Below are 13,432 nucleotides of genomic sequence, written 5' to 3' on the forward strand. Positions count from 1 at the left end.
GAATACCAACTCCAAAAAGTGTAGAGCCTTGACCATTTTAAAGAAGGCAACACCCCTTCTAAAAACATAACTGCTGAGCTCATCAAAGAAATCTCACACGGCCGTCTTGTGCTCTCGAAAAGCTGCGGAAAAGCGCAGTGTTCCGCTGAGCAAAGAACTACTCTCTCACTGTTCATTTTGGTTACTGTTTTCTATCCTTAATGAGAAGCAAATCAATTAACAGGACATATGACAAGGTGGTTAGTCACCTAAGGGAAAGTATTACTAGCCTCATTAACTTGGAGAACCCTTCCAGCTCTCACCTAGAGTTACTATCGTGCGGACCCATGACTAACCCTGCCAGGAAATCCTTTCAGGTCTGGTAACCCACTCTTTGACCCAGGCCCAGGCAATACCCAGTGAATAACCGCTGGCGCCCCAAGCCCACTCACACCGACGTCAGGAAGCCGTTCCCGAGAAAGGCGCGACGTGCGGGGGTGGGGGGATGTCTTCCCGGCCCCACCCTTGAAAGTTGCAGGGAGTGGCACCCAAAGAACTTTCCCAGATTGTTCTCTGTCACCGCTCAGGGAGGTCCGCTCCAGCCCCGCTGAGCCAATCTGCCCCGCCTGCCAAGCCCCTCCTTCCCTGCACCTTTAATGGTTGGGAGCAGAGAGCCGCGGCTGGGGTTCACTTCTCAAGAAGTCGCACCGGTTTTTCGAGCTCCGCTCTGCGCCTGGAGAGCCACAGCAGCGGGAGCGGGCGCCGCCGGGTGAGTCACTGTTTGGAAATGGAGTGGGCGGGCAAGGGTGTGAGAGAATGAATGATGTCAGGAGCGCGCAGGGCGGCGGGCGGGGAGAGCGGGCCGCGCGGGGCCGCGGTAAACACCGAGCGCCGCGCCGCGGGCTGAGCGGGGAGACCCCGCCCTCCGCGCGCAGGGAGCCGTTCTCGGCCGCCCGAGCCCGGCCGGTGCTGCAGCGCCGCCGAGAGCGGCCTCGGAGCCGGCAGCCGCGGGAGCGACACGGGAGGTGCTTCCCTGGCAGGGTCGAGGCAGGAGAGGGCGAGACCCCGAGCAAACTTTACAGCGGCTTCGACCGGGGGCGGCTGCGGCAGCGGGCTCCGTCCCCTAGCAGATCCCGGGCCCGGGAGCTGGTGCGTCCGGCAGGGAAGGTCTGGAGCCCCAGGTGAGAGCGGGTAAGGAGCGCCGGAGGGGCCGGGGAGGAGGATGGGCTGGAAAGCCGTGCCGCGGGCGCAGCGCGGGGAGGGCAGGGTGGACTGCGAACGCGGACGTGGCTCTAATTCGGCTCCCACGCGCCCCGCCCCAAGGCATCCTTCCCTGATTTAGCCTCATAGAGAGGATGGACGTGTGGCTTCGTCTCCACGCTCTGAGCATTCATCTCATTCATTTGCAACCATTGCGGGTCACTCGGTCCTGACGTTGAAAGGACACAGATTGAACCACAGATTGTCCTGAGCCACTCTGGAGGTCAGGACTGAAGTTCAAAGGAGGTGGAGGAGGGACTGTTTTTAAGCTTTTTTTGAGAGGCACTTACTGATGATGTGTGAACGGTAAGAACCCAGCTTGGGCTGCCCACACTGAAACGTTTCCACGTTTGGCATTCCAAAGCTACTACCCTTAAGGAAAGAGAGGCTTGGTGTTTCAGCGCAAATAGGTGCGAGTGGACCCGTCTACTTCTCTGAGGTATGGATAGTTAATAGCCCGCGTCTATGTCTTGAAACAACTCAAACGTTATGTCCTGTAATTTTTATATATCAGTCTTTGCCATTCTTCTATTTCATCTTGCTTGCTCTAAAACGACCTTAAGATCGTTTTGACACGTATGTTAAATTTTTGAAGCGATTCAATTGTTTAGTGCCTCTAGGTGGGCGTGGATTTTGAACTTAACTTTCCAAATCCTTGGTTTCACTCCTAGTCACCTCTGTTAATGGTGGGTTCTCAGTCGCATTAAACACTCTGAACTAGTAAAATGGGACTGTAACTGTTTCAGAGGATAATAATGAGAATTAAACCTCAAAAGACCTATCATAATGTCTGGCACAAAGTAGACCTCAACAAATTTTAACTGTTTATATATAAATAGTGTGTTCCAGCTGGCTTAGATAATCACCAATTAATTTCCACAGAATTTCCTACTTATAAACCTGCTGGGTTGAGGTTTAGGGTGTGAAATCCTTTGGCAAGTTCCTCGGAGTGTGAAGTAAGTTAAACGCGTCTGTGTGTATACCTGAAAGAGTTCGGGTTCCCACCCCATACCAGGGGAACAGCCATTCACTAAACAGAGTCAGAGCTGTGGCTGAAAGTGAAAAATGGAATTTGGAGGAAGAAAGGATGTGTGGGTAACTCTCTGACTTTACCCTTAACTTGGCTTTTTTTTTTTTTTTTGCCTTTTAAAAAAATACGCAGTACAAAACGATAGCCCTTTCCTTGGTTTGCTGCTGGCCTTACTTCACGGTAGTCTTCTGGTTGAAGTGTTTTTTAACGAGTTAATGTTTAATTTGGGTTCTCTAGTTTCATTTTTCAGTAAAGCTGGTTGACTTTTGAACATGGAGGGAAACACTTGGACACCTTTGGGTTGCTGCCTAATGTCCTCTTTTCACGGAATCTTATAAAAACCCCTAGGAGATAGTTGGAGGGATAGGGAGCATTTGCTCAGGTGTTACTGAAAACATTTGTTCTTACCTTATATCTGCAACAACTTTTAGGGTCAAAGGTTACAGGGAATGTTTTTTTCCACAGTGTGATGCAGAGATCTTGTGCATCAGAATCCAGAAGACCTAAGGCTATCCAGGTGGTAACTTACTGGCTGTGTTTCTCTGAGCAATTTACTTAAACTCTCTGGAATTCTTGTGGGACTTTAAGCAAAATATAGGGAAAAACATAGAAATAATCTTACATCTATTAAAATAGACAATGGAATGCAAATGAGAACTTTTTAAAAAGTGATACGTTGAAGTGAGATGTTTGTTTTCTTTTCTTAAGGAAGAATTACCGAGAATTCTAGACAGTTTCAGATAAGAGGAGACTATCCACCTTTATCTAATTCCCTCCTGAGGGATTTGAAGCCTCCATTGTGAACTACTACTATCAGATATTTATTCAGTTGGTGAATGTTTAGTGAGCAGCTACTATATTCCAGCCACTATGCTAGGTACTAGCAACGCTAACACGAAGGAGGCACTGTAACTGGCTTACAGTCTGGTAGAAAAAGCCCCTAGGCTTCGATTATGGAGGGGAAAAAAGAGTCAAAAAGAAGGAGAGAGGAGGGGACTTGGGAGGAAACCAGAAATGATTAGGCTATGATAGGCTGCCTCTCACTGATAATTTGAGATCTACTGGCTTTTTTTTTTTTTACGAGATTATGCAACTTTTAATGAAAGGTAAAACAACAATATAAACATTCACAAATTTACAGAGAAGGGATCAACTTTATATATTTGGAGTAAAAGGTGTTTCATTTAAATATGGTATAAAAATAAATGCGAGAAACATTAACCAAGAATATACTGACAACAGACAAAGACATAAGCTTGTTTCTGACTGTGATATATTGGTGAAATGAAACTTTCTGTGCTAATTTATTTAATAAATGTGAAGCTGTATTCTAGTGAACTGGGTCTCATAAGTTTCGAGGCTGAACCATGCACGTATGCCTTGCTTTACCCAGTAACAGTATTATATAGACAAATTTAGCCCTTAAGTTTTTTTTTTTTTTTTTTTACGGTACGCGGGCCTCTCACTGTTGTGGCCTCTCCCGTTGCGGAGCACAGGCTCCGGATGCGGCGCAGGCTTAGCGGCCATGGCTCACGGGCCCAGCCGCTCGGTGGCATGTAGGATCTTCCCGGACTGGGGCACGAACCCGTGTCCCCTGCATCGGCAGGTGGACTCTCAACCACTGCGCCACCAGGGAAGCCCAGCCCTTAAGTATTTTTAAAATAAATGTATTTTATTTTAATTTTTGGCTGTGTTGGGTCTTCATTGCTGCGTGCGGGCTTTCTCTAGTTGTGGTGAGCGGGGGCTACTTTTCGTTGTGGTACATGAGCTTCCCACTGCAGTAGCTTCTCTTGTCGTGGAGCATGGGCTCTAGGTGTGCAGGCTTTGGTAGTTGTGGCTCACAGGCTTAGTTGCTCCGCGGCCTGTGGGATCTGTCCAGACAAGGGCTTGAACCTGTGTCCCCTGCATTGGCAGGCTGATTCTTAACCACTGTGCCACCCGAAGTCCTTTTTTTTTTTTTGATGTGGCCATTTTTAAAAAGTCTTTATTGAATTTTGTTACAATATTGCTTCTGTTTTATGTTTTGGTTTTTTGGCCAAGAGGCATGTGGGATCTTAGCTCCCCGACCAGGGATCGAACCGCACCCCCCGCATTGGAAGGTGAAGCCTTAACCACTGGACTGCCTGGGAAGTCCCAAGTCAAATAATTTTAACCATATCAGAGCAAACTTGTTTAAATGAAATCTGAAGGGTGAAATCAGATCAACCAAGATTTATTTACTGTGAGCAAAGATAGCATCATCGTAGATTTTTTTTTTTTTTTTTTTTTTTTGTGGTACATGGGCCTCTCACTGTTGTGGCCTCTCCCGCTGCAGAGCACAGGCTCCGGACACAGGCCCAGCGGCCGTGGCCCACGGGCCCAGCCGCTCCGCGGCACATGGGATACCCCCGGACCGGGGCACGAACCCGTGTCCCCTGCATTAGCAGGCAGATTCTCAACCACTGCACCACCAGGGAAGCCCCCGTCGTAGATTTTTAAGAGAATAATCACTGTGTGTGAATAGTATAATATTTCAGTTTCTTACTTGTAGAGGTTTAAAAGTACAAGGTAAACAAATCAGCCACTACCCAGAAAATTACTTAGTGTTATATCCTCAAATGCTTTCTCACCGCTGTAAACATACAGCATCAACAGCTAACATGTATAGCACTTAATGTGGGCCGGGCAATATGCCAGTTACTTTATACAGAGAATCTCATGTTATCCTCACTCTAACCCTATGAGGTAGGTACGATCATGGAGGAAAAAAAACTGCTTTAGGGAAATTAAGGAACTTTCCTGAAGTTACACAGCTAGAAAATTATTCTCTACAAAACCGAGTTTGTTCTCTACATACTGTTTCCTAACTTTTTTTTTCACCCAAATATGGATGCCTCTATATCACTAAAATATGCTTAAAGCGTCTTTTATAGTTTTCTATTGAATGGCTGCATCTCAACCAATCCCTTATCGTTAGACAGTTGTTTGTTTCGAGTTTTCACTATTTTAAGCAACTCTGCAATAAGTATCCTTCTAACTATATCTGTGTGCAACCCATGATTATTTTAGTCATTTAAAAAAGTGAATTATGATCTTTAATTTATCTGCCTTTTTTTCACCATATTTAGAATTAGAAACTTTCTCCTTTCTCTTTAAAATTTGTTATAATTTCTGTGTTCCTTCTCTATAGAGGGGCACAATAGGTCAGTAGCTCGTTACGCAAGGGATTTATGATGAAAACGGAACACAGAGCCTTTCTTAACAACTATTTGTGTTTGTATTATTGTTATTAGACATAAAGCTAAACTTCTTTTATGGGGAAATATAGCAGAATGTAGCAGTGCTGACTTTGCCAGGCAGAAAAGAAATTTTTAAAAAAAATTTTATTGAAGTATAGTTGATTTACAGTGTTGTGTTAATTTCTGCTGTACAGCAAAGTGACTCAGTTATACATATATATTCTTTTTCATATTGTTTTCCATTATGGTTTACCACAGGATATTGAATATAGTTCCCTGTGCTATACAGTAGGACTTTGTTGTCTGTCCATCCTGTATATAATAGTTCACATCTGCTAATCCCAAACTCCCAATCCTTCCCTCCCCCATGGCAACCACAAGTCTGTTCTCTATGTCTGTGAGTCTGTTACTGTTTCATAGGTATGTTCACTTGTGTTGTATTTTAGATTCCACATATAAATGTTTGTCTCTCTTTCTGACTTACTTCGCTTAGTATGATGATCTCTAGGTTCATCCATGTTGCTGCAAATGGCATTATTTCATTCTTTTTTTATGGCTGAGTAAGTCTATTGAAAATATGTACCACATCTTTATCCATTTCTCTGCTGATGGACATTTAGGTTGTTTCCATGTCTTGGCTATTGTAAATAGTGCTGCTATGAACATAGGGGTGCATGTATCTTGGAAAAGAAATTCTGCTTCTACAGTTTGCCTCCTTGGTACCCAGTAGGATAGACAGGTTGCATTTTGCAGATATTACATATACAGCAGATGTATCATCAGGTTTAGAATAAGCTCATCACTTTTAAATAGATCACCTTTTAAAAAAATCTTAGAAATTTGTTGTTTGATCTCTTGAAAAGTGAATCATTGCTAAGACATCTTCTGGTTGATTTAATGAATGGAAGTGCAAGAAATATCCATTAGCTAGTTTTCATTATAGGTATAAAGTATTTCTTCATTTAAACATTTCTCAAGTTTTATTATAATATCATACCCTCTTTGCTACCCTGAGTCAAACTTTTATTTTTATTATTATTATTTTTTTGGCTGCGTCGGATCTTAGTCGCAGCACACAGGCTACTCTCTCGTTGCGGTGCACGAGCTCAGTAGTTGCGGCACATAGGTTTAGTTGCCCCAAGGCATGTGGGATCTTAGTTCCCTGACAAGGGATCGAACCCACATCCCCTGCATTGGAAGGCAGATTCTTAACCACCGGACCACCAGGGAAGTCCCAAGTCAAACTTTTAACTTTGCTTTGGGTTTATATTTCCATATCTAATGCTAGTTACTTTATCCTCATGGTTTTGATAAAGGATGTTGGAATATGAGTAGTGTTCAATTCAGCCTCTTCATACAGAAACCCAGATAAGTTCAATTTGTTAATTCCTAACAATGACTTTTAATTCAAAGCAGAATTTTAAAAACAGCTAATAAAATTGCAGTATAAATAGGTTAATCCGGGGCTTCCCTGGTGGCGCAGTGGTTGAGAGTCCGCCTGCCAATGCAGGGGACACGGGTTCGTGCCCCGGTCTGGGAAGATCCCACATGCCGCGGAGCGGCTGGGCCCATGAGCCATGGCCGCTGAGCCTGTGCGTCTGGAGCCTGTGCTCTGCAATGGGAGAGGCCACAACAGTGAGAGGCCGGTGTACCACACACACAAAAAAAAAATTAAAAAAAAAAATAGGTTAATCAGTTATTTGCTGATTTGTTTTCCTTACTGTCAAACCCTAATTTGATGATTTGCTTATAGTTTAAAATTCTGCTTTATAGTTTCGTGTCTTTAGATTGATAGTGTCACTTAAAACTTAAACAAACTTGTGCACGTTCTTAGATCTTTTTGTTAAAAGCAGCATTAACTGGATTGAGTGTTTGTCTTATATTTACATCTTTTCTCCCAGTAAATCCCTTGTACTATTTAAAAAGAATAAAACCACATACTAAAGTTGTTAAAGAGGAGGGAATAAAAGGAGATGAAAGATAATTTTGAAGCCACAGTTGTCAGAAAAGACAGCTAGCTACTAAAAGTCAGATGAAGTGAAAGGCTCTGGAAGGGACCTTCAGGTAAGTGTCATTTCTCCGCCTGGTAGTGTCTGTGCTGAGCTTCATTTAGGGCGATACATTTGATTGTGGAAAGAGAAATACCCAAGTGTTAGGGCTGGCCTCAGGCAAAATTGAGAAACTGAGCTGAAATACGCATCCTTAACTCTGAGTTTACCAGGCAGGACTTGCCTACACCACGAAAGTGCTCGAGTAGTACCTATATAAGGGCAAATTGCTATCCAGTTGAAACTGTGGACCTGGAGGCATCATATTTATGGAAAACTAGGGGATGAGTATCCACCTCTGGAATTTATTTTATTTTTGGCCACACCACGCAGTATGCGGGACCTTAGTTCCCTGACCGGGGATCGAACCTGCCGCCTGCAGTGGAAGTGCAGTGGAAGCTCGGAGTCTTGACTGCTGGACCAGGGAAATCCCCTACCTTGGGACTTTAATGACCTCTTTTCAATTAAGATGATTAGAAATGCAAAATACACCATAAGAGTAAAACTTCTGAAAAGCTTTTCCACAAATGGGAGAGACTCAAGGGAGGAGTAGCCCTGGAGGTGGGGAAACAACTGTAGAAAGATGCAAATGTGCCAAAGGCAGATTCTGCGTCCCTTGGAAGGTAGTACCTCATCCCAAGGCTTTCTGGGAATTGGCTCCTGCTGTTGAAACTGGGGTCACATGTGATCCTGTAGGGTCTGGCCTGCCAGGGGTGAACATGCATGTTCCGGGCCTCTCTGACCTGCTCTGTTGATGAAAATCATCTTGGGAAGCACCTCTTAACATGCACCCCACCCAGATGGGTTAAGGATACTTTTCCTTACCTGGGAGTACTTTAAGTAGGTAGTCTGATCTAACTGGAGAAAATGTGAAGGAATGAGTTTTCATTGAGGGAGTAGGGAAAAGGGTTAAAGAATAAGCGGTTTTGGATTAGGGATCACTTAGCTAATTGGGATGCCAAGCAGGGATACCTCTAGATAGCAGCCCACTTCCAGTGAGAAGTGAAGACCTTTCAGGAAAAGACTGGTAGCAGTAGTTGAAAATGAAGCTAAGCCTTTAAAACAGAGAGACGCCAAAAGCTTGAGGTGGTTCTCCAAGCTTCACCAAACACAGAAGCTGGAGATAGTGCAGTAAAATAAGGATGGTTAGATAATGGTAGATAACTCTGAGATAGGTTCTAGAGAAGATTAAATCAAATTCTCTATCTTCAGACAGCCCTGCAAAATAGAAATTGTGTTACTTCCACTGTGGAAGTAGGGAAACAATTTAGAAAGGTTAATATACTCAAGGCTGTAGAGCCGGTGGGAAGAGGAGCAGGGTTTTGAAGCCAGGGGCAGCTGATTCTCTTGCCCACGCACTGCCCAGTATCCCCCTAGGCTTAATGTAATCTCTCCGCTAGCTTTGGAGATACAGCAGGTTTGAGGGGGGGGACATATTTTGATATGGGATTGTATGTCTACCACCCATCTCCTGGAATGCTTCTCTGGTCTGTGCTGCTTCAGGCCACGAAGTAATGCCGGACAGATGAAGGCCCATAGGCTTACTCAGGCCACAGTTGGACTTAAGTTCCAGCAACATCCCTCACCACTAGGTGACCTGAGCACCTTCCTCTGATGAACCTCCATTTCCTGGCTGTGAAATGGGAATAAGATAGTATTTACTTCCTAAGGTGACTATGAATTATATTACTTTAAATGTGTCAAACACTGAGGGTAATGCTTGGTTCATAGTTAATATTGGGTGGCTCAGCTACTACTTTTTGCATGTAGACTATCCTTCTAACTTTTAAAACCAAGGGTTCATTCCTATTGTCCCCCAAATCAAATTGTTTCTCATTATTTCTCATGAAGGTAGTGTATTTTTCTTGTAACCTAATAGCCATTTGTTACATCTTGCCTGCATTGGTAGGATCTGGGTCCTATCCCTCTCTCCTCCTCCCTTCCTTCAGGGTTAAAGTAAAATTATTAAAATTGGTCATCCACTGCCATTGAATTCAAGAACTTTCGTAAGAAGTATATAACATCAGCTGTGAATGCTGAAAAGCTTTCAAAGCTGCCATCACAATATGCCAGCCCTCTCAGCAGATGCTGGTAGCGCTGGTGAGCGTAAATGCCAGTGTCCCTCACAGAGCTCAGCCTTCTGCAGAGTATTGTACCATGAGCACCACTGTCCCAGAAAATGCCGGGGCCATTAAGAATCACAGACCCTACTGTCCTCCCCGGACAGTATGCTCTACGTCTTTCTTTAGGAGGCCCTGAGACGGTCTATCTAACACAGCCGCTACTGTTTTCTGAGATTTGCATTTGATCTGCAAGTTATTTAACCATCCAGTTATTACTGCCCCAGTAGTTGCTACTAAACTTTAGTAGCAACAGAGGGCATTGTTTCTGTTAAATTAATATTTATGTGTGTATATATACGATATCATATTCTCTGTGATGGGTTAGCTAGTGCTGAGAGGTACACTCCCTTGGTGTATAGTTTGGTTGGCAAGTTATAAGCAGCAAGCAGGAACATTTACAATTTTATTTTCCAAATACTTAAAGCATTCACTTTATGCCAGGGTTTGTTCTGAGCACTTAGAACTCTTACTCATCTCTTCCTCCTTAAACACTCTTGAGACAGATATTATTATCCCCATTTTAAGAATCCTCTTTTGAGACACAGAGAAGTTAAGTCACTTGCCTAAGGTCACACAGCTAGTATGAGGCAGGCAGAATTGGGTTTTGAAAGCAGACAGTTTGGGTGTGAAGTCGAACCACCGCACTGTCGTTTGTAGAATCTGGCACGTATCTCACGCCTTGGGCCTCATTTTATCCTTGCACATGCAGTTTTAGCAAAGGGAACATCACCCCTGTCCACACATGCTATCACCTCCTTATGATTTACCATGTGGAGGACTACAGCTAGGTCATATATTTCAGTGTTGCTATTGAAATGCATTGATGATACAGTATTGTCAAACATTTCTCTCAAAAAGCTTGTGAGTGCTCAGTCAGGCCTGGTGTTGTGTCCGGGAAAGGAGCAGTGCATTCTTTCTCCCAGTCCCCTGATCAGCACACTCAGTTGCAACCTATTCCTGCTGCTTTTTAAAAAAAACATATTTTTTAAGTTCTCAGTTTTTCTTTTTTTTTTTTTTTTTTTGCGTTATGCGGACCTCTCACTGTTGTGGCCTCTCCCGTTGCGGAGCACAGGCTCCGGACGCGCAGGCCCAGCGGCCATGGCTCACGGGCTTAGTTGCTCCGCGGCATGTGGGATCTTCCCGGACCAGGGCACGAACCCGTGTCTCCTGCATCGGCAGGCGGATTCTCAACCACTGCGCCACCAGGGAAGCCCAAGTTCTCAGTTTTTAAAAAAATTTATTTATGGCTGCGTTGGGTCTTCATTGCTGCGCGCGGGCTTTCTCTAGTTGCGGTGAGAGGAGGCTACTCTTTGTTGCGGTGCGCGGGCTTCTCGTTGCGGTGGCTTCTCTTGCTGCGGAGCACGGGCTCTAAGGTGCGCGGACTTCAGTAGTTGTGGCACATGGGCTCAGTAGTTGTGACTCACAGGCTCTACAGCACAGGCTGAGTAGTTGTGGCGCACGGGCTTAGTTGCTCCGCAGCATGTAGGATCTTCCCAGACCAGGGATTGAACCTGTGTCCCCTGCCTTGGCAGGTGGATTCTTAACCACTGCGCCACCAGGGAAGTCCTCCTGCTGCCTTAATGTTACTTGTTTTTCTAAGTTTTAGGGCTTTCAGCTATTGTAAATTAAAATATTAAAAAATCCTTATTGGAGGAGAATAGCTTGCACATGTGAAGTTTCTCTGAATGTTTTCTAGTTACTCTTGGAGATGGTGGCAGGCAGAATAATAGTGCCCCAAAGATGTTCACATCCTAATCCCCAGAAACTATGAACCTGTTATGTTACTTGGCAAGGAGGGATTAAGGTTGCTAATCAGCTGACTTAAGATACGAAGACTATCCTGTGTTATCTGGGTCGACCCAATATAATCACAGGGGTCCTTATAAGTGGAAAAGTGAAAGAAAAGAGTCAGAATCAGAGAGTTGGCACCATTAGGAAAACCTCAAACGGCCATTGCCGTCTTAAGATGGAAGGGGGCCACGAGCCAAGGAATGCACGCGATCTCTAAGCTGGGAAAGGCTGGGAAATGGATTCTCCCCCAGGCCTCCAGAAAGGAGCACAGCCCTGCTGACATTTCAGTGTTAACCCACTGAGTCCCCTTTTGGACTTCTGATTTCTAGAACTGTAAGAGAAGAAATTTGTGTCATTTTAAGCCATTAACTTTATAGTCACTTATACAGCTGCAGCAGGAAACTAATACAGAGAATTACTAGAACAGTCAGTGCTTTGATTTGTTCCTTTATGCTAGCCCTGTGAAAGAGCTGCTTCATCTCGTGATTTATTGTACGTACATGTCAAGTATAGCAAGTGTTTACATTGGGGGGGGGGCTGTTTTATTTTGCATATAAACGGAACCACTTTGCGGCAGAGGGCGTTAACTTTTGATAATTCTGTACATTTGTATACAGATGTCTACACGGACAGTATCAAGGTTTTAGCAAAAAAAGAAAAGTCTTGTTGATTCCTGAGCAAGTGGAGCCACCTGGGCCTTTCATCGGAGTTGCCTAGCAGAAATGTGGTTCTGTACCCCATGTGGCAGTCTTTATAGCCTTGCATTTGTTTGGGGTAAGATGATGGTCCACATGCGGTGGTGGTGATGGTTGTGGGCATTATCCCTTGAGTTTTGACTCCAGATTCTCTTTATTTTATTCTTATTTATTTTTATTTTTATTTTTTTTTGCGGTACGCGGGCCTCTCACCGTTGTGGCCTCTCCCGTTGCGGAGCACAGGCTCCGGATGCAGAGGCTCAGCGGCCATGGCTCACGGGCCCAGCCGCTCTGGCAGCACGTGGGATCTTCCCGGACCGGGACACGAACCCGTGTCCCCTGCATCGGCAGGCGGCCTCTCAACCACTGCGCCACCAGGGAAGCCCTATTTTTATTTTTTATTGAGGTATAGTTGATTTCCAATATTATATTAGTTTCAGGTGTATGACATAGTAGTGATTCAAAATTTTTATAGATTATACTCCATTTATAGTTATTATAAGATATTGGCTGTGTTCCCTGTGCTGTACAACATATCCTTGTAGCTTATTTATTTTATATATAATAGTTTGTACCTCTTAATCCCCTACAGCTATCTTGCCCCTTCTCCCTTCCTCTCTCCCCACTGGTGACCACTAGTTTGTTCTCTATATCTGTGAGTCCATTTCTTTTTTGTTATATTTGCTAGTTTGTTTTATCTTTTACATTCCACATATAAGTAATAGCATACAGTATTAGTCTTTCTCTGTCCAGCTTATTTCACTAAGCGTAATATATGCTCCAGGTCCATCCATGTTGTTGCAAATGGCAAAATTTCATTATTTTTTATGGCTGAGTAGTATTCCATTGTATGTATATGTATCTCACATCTTCTTTATCCTCCACTTGTTTATTGATGGGCACTTAGGTTGCTTCCATATTTTGGCCATTGTAAATAATGCTGCTATGAACATTGGGGTGCCTGTATCATTTTGAGTTAGTGTTTTCATTTTCAGATATATACCCAGGAGTGGGATTGCTGGATCATATGGTAGTTCTATTTTTAGGTTTTTGAGGAACCTCCATACTGTTTTCCACAGTGGCTGCACCAGTTTACATTCCCACCAACAGTGTCCAAGGGGTCCTTTTCTCCACATCCTCACCAACATTTGTGGTCTTTTTGATGATAGTCATTCTGACAGATGTGAGGTCGGATTCCTTTTACATTTTAAAAATCTTTTTCTTGCTGTGCTTGCCTAGCAATGTTATTATGAATTCTTTGAGAGCAAGAGTACTTCTATACAATGGC

The 13,432-nt window shown here is 44.1% G+C and overlaps 1 protein-coding gene across 21 annotated transcripts in view; it reads left to right on the forward strand.

Moving 5' to 3' along the window:
• Nucleotides 1-542: 542 nt before the first annotated feature.
• The window catches only part of SGMS2 (sphingomyelin synthase 2), an 87,793-nt gene continuing 74,903 nt past the window's right edge, over nt 543-13,432 (forward strand). For 4 of the 21 annotated variants that reach the window (XM_067036451.1, XM_067036446.1, XM_067036457.1 and 1 more), the window contains exon 1: nt 543-748. The gene's annotated coding sequence lies outside the window, so the exon portion shown is untranslated. Of the gene's footprint in view, nt 749-829; nt 1,171-1,505; nt 1,679-2,734; nt 2,787-13,432 lie in introns of those variants that run through there. The other 17 variants (XM_067036463.1, XM_067036458.1, XM_067036454.1 and 14 more) reach the window with 16 other exon arrangements.

The sequence above is a fragment of the Kogia breviceps genome, chromosome 6 (genome assembly GCF_026419965.1).
Source record: "Kogia breviceps isolate mKogBre1 chromosome 6, mKogBre1 haplotype 1, whole genome shotgun sequence".
NCBI classification, from domain to species: domain Eukaryota; kingdom Metazoa; phylum Chordata; class Mammalia; order Artiodactyla; family Physeteridae; genus Kogia; species Kogia breviceps.